This window comes from Vespa velutina, chromosome 5, assembly GCF_912470025.1.
Source record: "Vespa velutina chromosome 5, iVesVel2.1, whole genome shotgun sequence".
Lineage (NCBI taxonomy): Eukaryota > Metazoa > Arthropoda > Insecta > Hymenoptera > Vespidae > Vespa > Vespa velutina.
The window spans coordinates 4,474,515-4,491,575 of NC_062192.1; the positions used below are offsets into that span (position 1 = coordinate 4,474,515).

General features: G+C 32.7%; 1 protein-coding gene and 1 long non-coding RNA gene across 4 annotated transcripts in view; one reads left to right on the forward strand and one right to left on the reverse strand.

Annotated features, from left to right (window-relative positions):
• The window catches only part of LOC124949534, a 164,285-nt gene that overhangs the window by 118,015 nt on the left and 29,209 nt on the right, over window positions 1–17,061 (forward strand). The gene's annotated exons all lie outside the window — the stretch shown is intronic.
• LOC124949535 lies at window positions 504–15,180 on the reverse strand. 2 transcript variants are annotated; one of them, XR_007101089.1, is made up of 3 exons: window positions 14,760–15,180; window positions 3,004–3,120; window positions 504–2,930 (listed from the first exon to the last, which is right to left on the reverse strand). It is a non-coding gene; the product is annotated as an uncharacterized LOC124949535 (long non-coding RNA). The 2 variants fall into 2 exon arrangements; XR_007101088.1 differs by having other exon boundaries at window positions 14,756–15,180.

Genomic DNA, 17,061 nt, shown 5'->3' on the forward strand with positions numbered 1-17,061 from the left:
AGGATGGTAGATGTGCGAGGAATACTTTCCACACGAGAATTTCCCGTTCTCACCTAACAAAGTTCCAAAGCGCTCGTAGAATTTCAACTAGGTTCTCGCTAGTCGCGGATGCGAGTCTTGCGATCGTTTTCTGCTTACAAATCGCAAAACGATTCCTTCTTTTTTCATCTCTTTTCCTTTCATCATTCCCTCTTCCAATCTTTTTTATGTCGAAAAATATATTCCACGATGTCAAAATGTGTTTTAGTTTATCAAATATTCTCTATTCACGTTTATTCCATTCCAAGTTACTCCATATAGAATACTCCATAACTTTGTATTAATATGATAATTATTACCAGAATTAATATATTGTTAAGCCGTGGTAAGACGTGCCTTAATTGGTAATCGAATATTGCGCTGAAATTTTGTAAATCATACAAATTCTCAAAACATATATATATATATATATATATATATATATATATATATATATATCATGGGAGAATTTCGTTAGAGGGAAGACGATTAATAACTAAATTATTAGATAATAAGTTTGTAAACATTAATAAATAAGTATGTTTACTTTATTACTAATAGTTACAATTTGTTTACAGTAAATAATATTAGATTCGTGTAAGTGAATTTATAGAAAGTTAAAATTTTTTCTTAGCTATTTGATAATATTTCTATCAAAGTTAATACATATTCGACATCGCTGATGGAAGAGTTTACTAAAATTGCTTGTCTGAAAAAGGCAGAACGCGGTTGCATACATAAATGAAAAATAAGATATCGAGGGTAGAGGAAGCTTATTAAAATCAGGGTTGGATCGATTCTGAGAACGTTGGAGGATCGACTATCGATTCTCAATTACGCCTTAATGGCCATCTGCAACACCCGTATCAGTCATGTGTATCGCACCACTAAGTCCAGAACGGATCATCTCTCGAGGAGTAAATGGGCCGCAAGGACGAAACCGAAGGAAGGATGATGGGAAGGACCTCTCGACCCTAGTCGTTCTCCTGGTATACATACGATTTCCTGAGAAAGACTCTCGGGAACGTTTCAAAAATTTGATTTCAACCTATTTCAAGAGTTCGCTGAGCTGACAAAAAAAGACCGTACAAAATAGTATAAAAATCACTGGACTATTTGCAAATCATATTGGAGATATAAAATAGTAAATATATGCGTAGTAGAGCTAATAGTAACAAGAAACTTTTACGATAGTCGAATATTTAAAAATACAAATAATTTGGATGTCTAAAATTAAAATATATCGAATCATTCGAATGATTTTATTTTTATTTATTATTTCAAGTCTATTAAATATAACGATCTTTTTTTTTTTTTTTTCCTTTTATAAAAATACATGGATCCTTCGTTCCGCGAGCAAATTGGCATTCAGTTAATAGCGGCTTTTCTCGATGTCTGCAGACAAATCATTGTACGCTTTCTTCAACTTCCAAGAAACGAATTTTCCGCCCGCCGGCACGTGGGATTGAAATATGGTCGGGAGGATTCGTATCCCTCGGATCGTGGGAACCTCCTCTACTCGAGAAAAGAAGAACGAGGAAATTTTCGTCCGATCGAGTTCGACCGGAGTTTATACCGGAAAACTCTGCCGATTCTATAGGATTTCCGAGTAACCCCTTTTCTCTACCCCTCGCTCTCCTTCGATAAAGCAGATATACCTGTATATGTATTTCGCGTCCTTTCGTTTATACCGGAAATTTCGTTGCGTAAGATCCAGGAAAAGCTTGCTTCTTATTCGTTTGCCTCGACAAATCAGAAAATTTTAACAAACTCGGAAGAAGGATCTTCGATTTCCGATCGGTTATAGACTCTTTTTGAATCATCCTTTGACTATTTGCACTCTTCAGTTATCATTGGGATAACTAACGATTAACTAAGAATAAAATATAAAAATAATATCATAGATTAAATTATACAGATAACTATAACAATGCAAAAGTATTAAGGATAGTTTATATTAGAGTTTAGATATTAGCTTTCTCCAAAGATTTGTATCACTTTTCTTTCCATTTGTATTACTTAACTCTCACCATGATTGTTTCACGTATATATGTACATAGATTGAACGAAGTGAGAAGCGAAGAAAAATAAAGGCAAAAAAGCAGGTAGGTCATTTTTGTACGGTCTTTCATTCAACGAGAAATTGGGGCAAGCGTTTTAAGGTTCATTGAAAAGCTTGCGTGGAGAATCTGGCAGGAGGTAAAGAATCTTGACAAGGCGAATTTAGAAAGCTCCTTCTTTGGCCCTGAAAGAACACGAGTAGTCGCTTTCTGTCGCTCAAGTATTTATACTCTAGTCCAGCCCAAACTTTTTCTCTTACTCTTGTCATTTCCTTTTTACGTATCTTACGAATTTTTCATAAACATTTAGAGCGTTTTCATACGAGTTGCTGGAGATATTATGAAAAATGTAATTATTAATAAATCAAAAAGAAATATTATCTATTGAGATACTCAAAGTAACTATATTCTTTGATACATACGAGTTATGTCTATATTATGATAACATCAGTTACGATATGTGTATAATTGTATTCGTAAATTCATTTATTATTATCTGCTTTTACACGAGCGTTTATTATACGTCAGAATACGTACCGCATATAAAGACACATTGCAATCAATATTTACGTTCATATTAATATTGAAATGAATTACAAAATCACGTACGAATGGTTATGTGTTATTGTTCGCTTGAAAACGGATTACGCATCTGTGTGTATACTAAAGTATCAATTATTATTTTTAATAAACGATTACGTAGTATCGCAGATTATTTTTTTTTTTTGTTATGTTAATGGTTAAAAAAGTCATCATAAAAGTAGAATATTATAAACGTTCGTATTTAAATCGGCCATATTTTCTTCAATTGAAATTTTATTTGCTATGATTTTTTTTTTTTTTTTATTTTTTCTGAAAAAGAAACATTTAGGATATTATTTTGAGAGATTACGCTAATTGGAATTCCGAATCATGCGTTACATACCTTGGCTCTACGCATTTACGTGCGGTTTAATTACAGTCGCTTCTTTCTTTTCAAGGTAGATCTACCTCGACATCTGCGGCACGGTTTCGTTTCGCTCCAAATATTCAGAGTATTATCCTGCAAAATTTCATGGATGAAGGATAATACACGCAGCCTAGCGTAGCTCGCGTTAACCATGTCAAATCATTTAGCATTTTTTCACACTTTTAAAAGATTTAGAAAAAATATTATAGAAACGTCTTATTATTTAAAGAAACGCAATATTTGTGTATGTACAGGATGACCCATTTAAAATCCCAACACGTAATTATTTTTCTTGGATTAAATTTTGATAGGTGAAAAAATTAATAACAACAATGATTTCAAAAGCACTTTTTTTGGATTTTTCCGAAGCATGATTTTTTCGTTCAGTCATGTCAAAGTAAAAAAAAAAAAAAAAACGATATACTTTTACAATTTTGCTTTTCTATGAGCAATCATAGCATTATAACAAATGTATATTGCTACATAGAAAAAAAAAGAAAAAGAAACACCGACAGCAATCTTGATATCTAAAAATAATGATCTTGACGAAAAATTTCTATACCATTATATTTCATCGTTCGAACGTGAAAATTTGTCCTGGAACAATATTTCATACCGCACCAATTGAAAGGAGATAGTCAGATCAAAATAGGACACTCAGTATGTCATTTGCGTCGTTAGAGCTTGCATAAAAAGTAAGAAGAAAGTCAGAAGAAGAAGAAGAAGAAGAAGAAGAAGAAGAAGAAAAGTAAGCAATGAAGTCGCAGCATAAGTTAAAATAAAATCTCTTTTTTTTGTCCCTTTTTTTTTTAACGAGCTTAACGTTTAGAAAGACACGACGTCGTCGTGGGGTTGGAAAGGTTAAGTAAAACCACTTAGGACGTGGACGTTGACGTGGCTAGAAGAAAAATATAGTGGCGAACGCCACAGAAACTGGGAGGAGGGAAAAGGATGCAACGAATAGGTGGCGTGTCTTCTTGTAGCAGCTCGTGCTGCGAGGAAAAGGGAGGTGAATGTGAAGGGTTGGGGATGAGACAAGGTAGGGGAAGACTCGGAAAGGGAGGACAAAATTTACCACCTGCAGCTGGACAAGCGGACACGTAATTAAGCCGAGCAGATAAACACGCAATTACCCCAGCGACGACGGGAACGAGGACTCCAGTCAGGGTGGTTGGAGTTGGTCGAACTCGTTCGTCGCGTGGGAACTCGTTTCCCGTTGCAGTTAGTACTAATATTACCAGCTCAGCGTTACAAGTGAAACAGACGAATCCTAAAGAAAAAATGAATCTACTCCAGAGGACATCGTCTCGTCCTATACTTTTTTTATTACTTTTATTTTTGGACAAGCTTAAAGGATCTAAATTTTAGCATCCATTTCATTCATTTATTCATTCATTCGTACAGTTTTTACACTTCGTTATACGTTCTATATCGGACTGATACGAATAAACACATTCGTTCTCTCGTTAGAGAGCAAAAATTTACTCAATGGGATTAGGATAGGAACTAATTTTATAGTTCCTAAAAGCTTGTTTTTCGAATATGAAATATCATATTCGTACATATGTTCTTCTTGTGAAAGGAAAGAAAAAATATATTTCCTATGTAATAAGTTTTTTTTTTCTCTTGAAATATATTTATTTCTATTTTTATTGAATATTATATATGAATATTTAAAATATATTTAATAATAAATGAAAATATAATAGAATAGATAGACGTAGATAATAGAATATTCTAAATCTTTCTAAATCGAAATATTATTAATCTTATGATTGAAGTTCTTATTTCTATCTTTGTCATATAAGAGAGAAATATCGAAATCCTTGATATATTTTGAAAATATCACAATTATAAATTTATGAAAAATAACGTTTTATAAATTTAACATTTAGATATATTGCAAGACTGTCTAATAATAGTATAATAATAGTCATTGTGAAATTATTCTCATTTGATTAGCTTTAACCGTTCTATAATATAATAACAGTTCTAATATAATGGTTCTCTGTATCTTTGATTCAGGATAACTTTGAAATAGCATCAACGTTTTCCTTTTATTTTAATCCCATGAGAGACGCATTTATTCTTTGGTCGAGTTGATCGATATCTTACAAACGATATCTCGTTTCCTCGCTTTAATCACGAACTACTTAAAAATTCTTATCGTTTTTCTCGGATCGCATCGAGCGAAGAACAGAAATTGCAGCGAAAGTTTCGACGTACCGTATGCATCCGCAAACTCGTCGATAAATCTTCGAAAGTATTTCGACGGTAATACGCGAACATCCATTTTGAGGAACAAAATCCTTTTTTTTTTTCTTCTTCTTCTTCTTCTTTTTTACACTTACCTTCTTGAAAGCTTCGATAGAAGGATGGAGAAAGATAGATAGATAAAAAGTGAGAAAAAAAGAGAAAAAGGAGAAAGAAAGAGAGAGAGAGAGAGAGAGAGAGAGAGAGAGAGAGAGAGAGAGAGAGAGAGAAAGAGAGATGGTAAGAAATTTTAGTCAAGGAATTTCACGAAGCGTCGTTTGAGTATATAGGTGGCGAAAGGGCCAGACAGTTATCGGATGATAACTTTGGTGCATCGCAGGAAAGAGAGAGAGAGAGAGAGAGAGAGAGAGAGAGAAAGAGCAACGACGATAATAACCGTAGGAGGCAAAGAGACGTCGTTAAACGGTGGCATGGGCGAACATAAATCGTGAGAAAAACACGCGTGGCAAAATTGCCACGGGCCGGCACTACCATCGTTGGAAAATATGTCACTTTCCGCCTTCTTTACATACATCGTCCATCTCCGTTTCTCTTCTTCTTTCTTCTTCTCTTCTTTATCCTCTTTTCGTTCTTTACCACGTAGATATCGTTCATTTAATTAGCCATTTAATTAATAGCGTGCATTTTAAAATCGTGATGTATCGATCTCATATTTTATATTTTCATATGCTAGAACGTAAATCCTTGAAAAATTAGAATATAGCACGCAAGACTAAAATTACAGTAAGATAATTAAATGTTTGCGTAATATTTAAGAATAAATCATTTAACCCATAATAGCTATCGATAAACAAATTTACGTTATTCCTATGGCGTCTAAAATATCTCCACTGATACATTATCTTTTATTTTATGGAAATCGATATTAAAAAGAATTTTAATTAAAATTTTTTTTTTTTTATTATTATTAAACATTACATATGAAAATTACATAGGAAAAATTAATTTTTACGATAATTGCGAATAACGTTGCGACGGTTAAGAGAAATAAATTTATTACATTGTTTGCATTTCACTTTGTATTTTTTTTTTTTTTTTTTTCTTCTTTTCTTCTAAATATGAAATTTCATCGATGACAGCGCTTAAGAATTAATTGTACAATCATACGCTAGCACTTTATATTTCGTTTGGATAAAATAATATTTAGTCATTACATTCGAAATAGTAAATCGTCGTCGTTTCTCCGAAGGAAAAATCTTCACATCTTCGAAAGAGTTTAAATATTTGAACCGTATTTGAATCGCGTAATAAAAGGAAGGTAAGACGATGGCCTCTGATTTGTCGCTTCCTGAAAGAGAAGTGGAAATCTCGAATTCTTTGGTAAATCGTAACTTTTACAAACTGCCTACACCCTTCGCAGCCACTTTTATTGACTCGCGCTTTTTTCTTCTCACAACCCTTATTGCCAAAGCATACCGCCGTGTAAAGTACATTACGTCTTGGCAAGCCTTGGAATTCGAGAGACGCCATTTCTTTCTCTCTCTCTCTCTCTCTCTCTCTCTCTCTCTCTCTCTCTCTCTCTCTCTCTTTCTCTTTCTACCGAATTTTTCCACTCGCGAATCGTCCACGATCTGTCGCTTCCAATCACGATTTAAGAAAATAAGTTCTTTTAATCTTTTTCCTCTGATATAGTAATACAACGAAAGATTTTCTTGTTAACCCTTACTTCTATTTCTATGACGAATCACGTCAACAACGAGAAATGCCTTTTCGAATAAGCTTAAGATTTATCTTGGACGGTAAAGATAACGATAAATGATGCGATGTTGAATGTAAAATGTATTTAAAAAAAAAAAAAAAAAAAAAAAAAAAAAAAAAAAAAAGAAAAAAAGAAAAAAAGAAAAATAAAGCAAGCCGGGTTATCCATTAAAAACGTTTACTCATGATCTTGCACTTTCATTCATCATAATTTCTTTTCCTTGATTTTTCATTAATAACGATAAAAGATTAATGTCTACCGCGTTGGCATATTTACGGAGCCAATCTATGTGCAATACTTTTATTGATACTTTGATTATAATTTTTTTTTTCTCTTGCTCAAGAATACGTTAGGTCTTTGTTCGTAACTTCGTGATTATTCATTATATGCATATAAATGTACGTACTTATATATATATATATATATATATATATATATATATATATATATATATATATATATATATATATACACATATTCTAGAGGTATTCTCGCGTTTACATTGAATTCCGTATAGACCGAAGCATCCATGCGATTTCTCTGCATATTTCCTGCAGGAAATAATTTATCTCGCTCTGTCGAGGAAAGCGGTAGAAAAACCTCAGGTAAACGGGATAAAAGTTTTTCAGAATCTAAGGTCAACAGAGTTAGAGGAATATTGTCAGGAACGATTACTGGCACGATATTAAATGGGTTTAAAGGATGTAATAAAAATTAACGTACGCTATAAATATTTTTAATTTCAATTGAAGAAGTTGCGAAATTATTAAAATTTATAAAAATTATTTTGCAAGAACAGAATAACGCACGTAATCGTTATAATATTCGATCATATCGATTTGATCATACTCGATAAATATCTATATCGAACAAATTTTACATTACATCGATTCTAAATGACACGATACTTAGCTATTCGTTTAATTTAGATTTATAAGTTCATCTTGAACTTATCATACTTTCTTAGAAACGATTTTACTAGAGGATTTGCATGTTTTTACATTAAAATAACTATTACTAATTGGAAAAGGTAAAATAGTATGTGTTAGAGTTTCAAGAACGTTGAATAAGGATGAATGTGTTATAATCAATGTATGTCATGAATATGAAATAACTTTATTTTTCATAATTATAGAGATATTATAAATTCCATCCTTTTCCAATGAACTCTCACATCTGTTCTTACACGATCTACGATGTGCTTTGTTTTGTTCTCTTCTCTTTCGTTTTTCCCGATACAGACTTCCGAAACAGCGCACGCTGCCTAGCATATGGAGGAGGTAGGTACTGCATTGCAGTTGCCCGCCGTCTAGTCTACTGGGTATTCAGGTATAGCCAGGCACGAGAGTCAGCTACACTTGGCCGCGAGAAACGAGATACGGCACAAGGTAACTAAGCCAGTAGCGTAATCTCACCACGCTCAAGGAAGAATCGTTCAAAAAATTGCTTTCCAATCGTTCTCATCTTAGATTTTACTATTTTATTCGATGTATCTCCTTATGCAGAATGTTTCACAATAAGAATTGTTTCAATGATCGTAAATATAGAAACAAAAAGAAAAAAGAAGAAAAATAAAATCAATAATTTATCTTTAAGATCGTAAATTTATATAGCACCTTACATATATATATATATATATATCTCGATTATTTCATTTCATCATTTTATTGTAAAATTTATAATGGGATAAGCCAATGCAATGAATCAAAATTTATGCAACTTAACATGAACGTTACGAAGGTACTATATTTATAAGAAGTACTTTTTATTGTTTTCAAGTTTTGTATTTGTCGTTGTAATTCTTCTTATGTATTATGAAATACCCTGTATTTTTGTCGATATATCTGACTTCCTATCAAAGTTTCCATTTCTTCTTTCGATAAAAGTGTTCTCGACAAGTCGACTTCTTGGCAAATTCTTTCGCTCGAGAAATTTCGAATCTTTCTCTCTCTCTCTCTCTCCCTCTCTCTCTCTTTCTCATTGTAAGAAAAAGATCTTTGTGAAAATAAAAAGGAACAGAAGTTTAATAGGGAAGTTCGGTCTTGGTCGATAAGTGAAGAGGTTGGTACGGTGCAATTGCTTGTCGACTATGGGCCACTTAAACACAGTTAAGCACGAAGGTCAGCCCTAGTCCAGCGAATGATCGAGCTAGTGGTTCGCCTAGTTACATAACCGGAACAATGATGGCCATTCAACGTCGTTAAACGTAGAAACTTTTACGCAATATAAAAGACTATCTTTATCTTGAGAAAAGAAAAAGAAAAAAAAAAAAAGAAGAAAATATTCAAGTTCCTTTTGCAGGCTTCATTTATAAAAGTTTACGTATAATTTCTGGCATAGTTAAAAACAAACATAGAGAATCATTCTATATTTTTTTTTCGTAGAGAGATAAGAAAGGAAAACGTGTAATCAATTATTAAGCTTATATAACTCAATCCTTTTTTTTTTCATATCTAATCAAAAATTATATAATGTTAAATTTATAATATAACTATGGTACAATAAATGCAAACATTATCAAACTTACTTAGCAAAGCATTAATTTAACAAACATTAATGATTACTTTTAAATAAATTAACGATTGAATTTGTAATTCAAAAGTGTGAAATAAAATTTAAGATTTTCTTCAATTTCAAATTTACATTGTAGAGAATTAAGAATGACGGGATAATTATTGTTTTTACGGAATGTAAATTATAAGAAGATCGTTTGGCGATTAATCGAAAGCAAAGTCGATGGTAAAAATAAATGAATAAAAAGAAAAAAAAAGAAAAAAAAAAAGAAAGAAGAAGTGTAATTAAATTCGATCGTAATTTCGTTTCCATCGTGTATAAGTATTATTTTATTTTAACATTGTTATTCTATTATACCGTCGCATAATACGAGTTTTATTAGTGGACCCAGATCGATGATATCGGTATGCAACATTACTGTATCGAAAAATTGAAAAGGGCCGAGCCGGAGTATAATGGATAAGAGAAAGAAAGAGGAGGAGGAGGAGGAGGAGGAGGAGAAGGGTATTGCTGCATTGAATTAGAAGGCCTTTTATTAAAAAACATCGGCAAACCAATTTCACGTCGCAATGTTTCTAAAATATTTCTGGCCCGTTGCAAACATTGCATAGACAAAAGCAAACAGGTGAACCAATATCGAGTATATTTGTAATCAAATTAATCAAATTTTATCGAATATTTTATTTAGTGAAAATACTTTTGCTCTCTTTTTTTTTTCTCTTTTTTTTTTCCTTTTTTTTTTTTTTTTTTTTTTTTTTTTTAATCAGCCAATTCGACCTTAAACGTGTGAAATAAAATCGTAGAATTTATCAAATTTAAATATTGTATCTTCGTGGAATTTAATGAGACTAATACGAATGAGTATTTACTGAATAAATAAATGAAAAAGAAATAAAATAAAAAAAAAAAAAATGTAAAAGAGAAAGAAGATGAGAATAGAAATAAAAGAATAGAAATGGACGTTAACATTTCGTTCGCTTTGATTTCCAACATAGTATCTAGCTATGCGTTCGGTCTTTTGATCGATCGTCCGAATGGAAATGCGTACGTTTAATCTGGTATCCCCCAATTCCCACGAACTCTGTCTACTATTCTCGAAGCTCGAGGTACCGACCGTGATATCAAACCACAAATCCTTTTGTACGAATCCCACCATGATGACCTTATCTTACTGTTCCTTACTCTTTTACATTTCGATATATATCTTATTCGAAATCTCTGATCTTTGTAAAGAATTTATGTAGAAAAATTGAAAAAGATATGATTGATTATTATTTATATTTCATTGAGAAATTATTTTTGTTAATTAAAATGATCATTCGATTGAATAACAAATTGATAAAATAAATTTCAAATTGTTATCAATAATGATACAGGATTAATCAATAACTATTATCATCTCAAATATTTAATTAAGTTATTTTTAATTTTTATGAAAATAATGTTTGGGAACGGAGTTATGCTATTTAATAGGGATATATTTAATGATGGAAAAAATTTGTTTTTAAAGCCACCTTTTCTTTTTATAAGATTTCAAGATCAAATCAATATTCTTTTAAATGAAAACCCACGATTTTTTTTCTCTCTCTCTCTATATATATAAATTGATTCCTCGTGCCATTCTGAATAGAATTTATTCGCAACACAAAGTTCTCCCAAAAAAGAAAGAAAAAGTAAATATTAGAATGCAATGTTAGAAAATAATTAGTTCGCGAGGTATTTTGAAAAAAATGTTTGATAATACACGTAACTGTGGCAAACACATCTTTTTTTTATTATCGAAGTTAGAAAAAAACATAAGAGAAAAAGATGAATGATACAAAGTGAAGTACATAGTCACGATTATATTGTTTTTATTACACGTGCCCATATATATATATATATATATATATATATATATATATATATATATATATATATATATGTGCATCATAGTAAAAATCATCCATAAAAACCAAAGATAGTCAGAATATTTGAGGTGGTAATAATTATTGGATTCATTCAATATAATTCAGAAGATACATTTTCGTTAAATTCTTAATTCTTTCGTTTTATACAAATGCGATCATCGTAATAAAATAATGTATAAATCGATAGTGAGTAATAACGTATAGGTACACAACCCGTTGTTAGCGTGGACAACGTTAAGTGTCGCGTGATCGAAGTCATAAATTCTTACACGCGATGGAACGCAAGATAACTGCGAAGAAAAGAAAAGAAATAATATATTAAATTTCGCGTTACGGCAACTTTAGGTTTTTCTTACTCCAGCCTCTGTGATAAAATCTTTCGTAAGTCATGTGGTATTGGCCGAATACTTGGAACAGGCAAAGAATATTAAAGGTCATGTGAATTTTTCTTTTCTTGTTTATTATACGTCGCCGCTATAAAATGTCTCATGTTTTTTTTTTATTTTTTTTTCTTTCTTTTCTTTTCTTTTCTTCACAAGATCCCCTGCCAACAAGATCTAAATCTCGCAACTATAGAAAAATAATTAAGTACACTTTTAAAAAAAAAAAAAATTAAATAAATTAAGTAAGTTTATTGTAACCCGTAATATCGTGGCTTTAAAATTAATCGCGTTTTTCATAATTACGAATGAGGGAAAGAAAATTAGCCATTATGAATGATACGTATCAACTAAGTTGTGTGTTATATATCGATAAGAGGAACGAAGGTTTCTAGTAATGTCTCCATTTGTCCCAGTGATGTCTCTGTGGATTATGATAGAGTAGAGGCTAAGACAGATAAGGGATATGTGCGTGCGCGCATGCGTATTTGCATGTGTATGTGTATATATGTGTGTATATATGAGAGAGAGAGAAAGAGAGAGAGAGAGAGAGAGAGAGAAACAGAAAGTAGGCAGTATGAAGCTGAACTGTTAAGCATCAGTGATAATAAGCAATGATGTACGGCGTTAAGACCGATTCTGATTAGTCCTTTGTCATTCGGAAACAGTATCGATCGGTAGTTCATATTCTCAATAATATCGTGACTTGACGACGAGCTGATTTGTGGCCGCGCGACACTGTCAATTTCGTGATGTAGATATGTACATATGTACCTACATGTACGATTGTGTTTTCACGAATGATTTGTTAAATCAAGATGTTTAATGAATTATTTTCATGCGTTATTTTTTTCTTTTTTTATTATATCGATAACTTTTTATATTTTACGATCAGTAAAATTTTTATCGTACGTGTTATATAGCATATATAAATTGCAAAATATTTTTTGATATTTTATATTAAGTTCGATACTTCATTAACATATGATTTATTTAAACCTAAATATATCTACATATTATTTGTTTTTCTATGTAAAACGACGTGAAAAAAAAAATAAGGAACGATCATTTTTGTACAATTAAGTAGAAAAAAAATATGAGTTATCAGTTAAAATCGAATCGTGACAAATCAAGTATCATTTCTTTTCAAAAGAATTTCTTATCTTTAATATTTTATGGGGTGTAAAAGTAAATTGAAATCCAAAAAAATGAGAGAGTATTTTAAAAAAATCCGATCAAAGATAGGAACCATAATACTTCTTAACGAATTAACATAATTATTTGGGAAATAGTAAATGTTAAATGGAACACGAACGTTTAAAATATTAATTAAAAAGCAAGAATAATATTGAACGATAGCATAGAATTATATTAACAGTAGAGAAGCGAATTGTATATATATAAATTACTACGAATTGTATATATAAATTATAAATCGTAACATAACAAGTTGGATTACTCATTATCTATTTGACTATGTTATGAAAACAACGAAATAGGATGATGGGTTTAATATGTTCGATATATGTATTTATAATGATCTCCTTTAGTTATATTCTGATGTTCGAATGGATCCATATTTTTACGCCCTGTATGTAATAATGTTTTATAATTTAAGCGCGTTAAGAAAATGACCTTGAAATAGAAATTTAACACGATTATTACGCGCTTAGTAGCTTTTGACAAAATCGAATTGAACTGACTGATAACGCGTTTACTCCGATAATTCGATAAATTTTCACGATAGATCGATCAAAGGACTTTACCAGGTATTTCCGTGTAATCAGACGGAACCTCGAAAGTGGAACGATCGGTAATTCATGTTGGTTTGGTATCGAAGCTTCGTTCATTCGTATCACGGCACATGGTTTTCGAACTTTCTCACCAATACTTTCATTTACTCGTCACTCACTTTAAAGAATTTTCCAGGCACTAATTTTCTTAGTCTATCCCTAAGGAATTTATAAGTTTCCTTGATTCATTGCGATGGAACGATACGAAATTACGTTTGTCGTTTATCATGTTTTATCCCTTTAAAGATAAAGATAATCCATGTACGTTATAAAAATTATCTTCGGAAGGAGCGTCAAAAAAAGAAGGAGAAAAAGAAAAAGAAATGGAAAAGAAAAGCCGATCAGCGAAACTCGTTCCTCTCGGGGAATCGAAGTGGATCATCGCGAAAGCTAAGGGCCTTAACCCGATTTGCGGATGGAAACATCGATCGGTCGGTCAATCGATCCATTGGAACCATAGAGAACTCTTTCTCTCTGTCTCTCTCTCTCTCTCTCTCTCTCTCTCTCTCTCTTTCTCTTTATTCCCTTCTTTGTTACAATATAATCTTATATAACTTCTTTTCGTACGAGAATCGAGGTGGAAAGTTTCGAAATAGCTCGAAGAATCGTACCATCCGGTTACACTGATTGGTAGATCGGTAAGAAAAAAGTCACCATAGTCGAAAGGACCTCCTCGATTAAGCGCGTATCTTTTATCAATCGCCTTTATTAACTTTATGAGTACGGATGCCGAGTTGATTAGTTAGCGTAGTAGATAGGTAGATAGGTAGGTAGGTAGGTATGTAGGTAGATGAATTTCTCGAAATTGCCTCGACTCCGAAGTAAAACGATTTACGTTTGCAATCTCCGATTCTCCCGGATTCGATCGCGAATAGGAATGTTTGGTGTACGGAAAACGAAACCACGCTTTATCAGATCTCCCACCCTTTCATCCTCTTTCTCTCTCCCTCTCATTTGCCAAAACAATTAATCAGAAACAGCCGTTATTAATAAAGCTCAGAGAACATCTGCGTAAGATGAATGCTGCTTGAATTATCGTGTCGTGCTATGGCCAATGGGTTAGTAGGTCCACTCGTATACCATAATGGGGGACCATTACATCAGGAAGGTATTGTCACTACAAAGGTACTGTTATTCACTATTCGAGTATTGTTATACCTACGATATCTTCCTCTCTCGTATCACGCATACACATGCACGCACGCGTAGACGAGCTTCTGCTTTGTCCAAACGATAACACACCAACGAGAAATCGACGAGAGAACAGCTCCGCCGGTGGAATGTGCACGTGACCGGTTATTGCAAAATCGTGCACCGTTTTAACCTACTGGCAAGCTACCGTTGCTGCTGCTGCTGCTGCTGCTGCTACTGCTGCTACTGCTACTGCAGCTGCTGTTGCATGCACACGCGAGAGACCGCTGAATATCGATTAAGATAGACAAGAACCCGTTTCGAAATCACGCGCAAACGATTCGAGTTCGTCAGCTCGCGCGTTTATTCCAATTTTACCAGCGTTGAACATCGAGTCTGTTTTTGTTTTCTTTTTTTTTTCTTCTTTTCCTTTCTTTTCTTTTCTCTTTTTTTTCTTCGTTATTTTTATTTATTTATTTTTTTTTTTTTTTTTTTTTTTTTTTTTTTTTTTTTTGTTTTTTTTTGTTTTTTTGTTTTTTTTTTTTGAGATACGATATATAGACACACATCCGTGTCTACCCTAGCGTTAGGTAATTTGAATTCGATTGTTCTCACTGTAACATCGTTATTGCACTCTCGTCGGCCACGACGAGAAAAAGCGTGTATGCACGATGGGAAAACGAAGAAGAACATACGAGAAAGCACGACTTTACACGACACACGTTTCTCTGTTAACGTATTATCGAAAGAGTAATGGTTTCTGTTGCAATATCGATGCATCTCTAACACCTATTTGCCACTTTTCTTCATTCGTTTTCGTACTTACGTTTTTCGCGACACGATAAACGGAGTATTAAGCGTTGCGTGTTCAACACGGTTCTGCGTTTTCGCTCATTTTCCTTTCTTTTTTTTTGTTCATTTTTTTTTTTTCTTTTTATATTCTCTGCTTCGTATTGTTACACTATTCTTTCATTTTGCATTTTGTAGTTTTCTAGTGCATACGAATATACAGGGTGTTTCATTTATTAAAGACTCGTTGTAATATCATTGAAAGTTATTAGTGATAAAAGGAAATGTTTTTGAACAAAGATAGAAAAATATCGGTGCGCTTTGGAAATAACAAGATATTTGAGATATTTTTCAACGAAATAAAAATTCTCCGAGGTTTCGTTATTTCGAATCATTTATTGAAAAACGTAGAATTTGATTTGATTTTAAACGGATCTATCGAACCGTACTCTATAAATTTCATTCGTAATATTTAATTTGATTCATAACGATTTTAAAAATTGTACTATCCGGCATATCGTCTTAAATAAAACACCCCATATATATATACATATACATATATATATATATATATAGATACACAGGTTTATATTTGTTAAAAGTAAATATAACCGTTTTCTCGACGCCTGCGTTCCTTCTTTTTCCTTCGTTGCTTCGTAGTCGGTACAAAGGCAGAGGAAAATATTCGCCAGATGCAAAATGACCAAGTTTATTCGGGACCAACATACGACAGCTTTCCTTTTGCTCTGACCTCTTTTTGATTCCTTTTCTCTGATTTTCAACGTCGGCCATCTTCCTTCCTTCCTTCCTTCCTTCCTTCCTTCCTTACTTCCTTTCCCCGTTCCTACATTTACTTGAATTCTCTCTCCCTCCCTCCCTCTCTTTCTGTACTCACACACTTTCGATCCTTAAAATTCCGCTTATTTTTCTTTCCTTTTCCATGTTTTCCCTCCCTACGGAAAGAGAACAAGCGAGTCGCCGTCACAAAGCGGAAGGATTTCCCTCATTCTTTTTTCTTTTTTTTTTTTTTTCTTTCTTTTTTCTTTTCTCCGTGGCGATTCAAGCTCGCAAACCGAGTTTGGACTTCTTCTCTTTCTCTTTTCCCCTCTCAAACGAGGAAATGGAAAAGGATCGAAACTAGATTCGTAGCAGCATGTGTGTGTGTGTGTGTGTGTGTGTGGGTATGTGCGATATCTCGAAATGAAAGTACGATAAAAAATCGAACTGTACATTTCCAAAAGAACGTTGCGAAACGAACTGACTATAGGATTCCCTTTTGAGGCATTCTTTCGAAAAAGTGTTGGAAGATCGTAACGACGTAGCGAGAGATGAAAAATAAGCCTTTGTACTTTAACGACAGAAAGAGAAAAGAAAGAGAGAAATGTGAAAAGCATTCTATTTCGAGATGGTAGCTACGATGATTTTCACAAAATTTTCGTTATCCGATCGCTCTATTTTCTCTTTATCCCAGTTTCTTTTGTTTTCTTTTTTTTTTTTTTCTTCTTCTTCTTCTTCCTTCATTTTTTATTTGTTCGCCAACCATA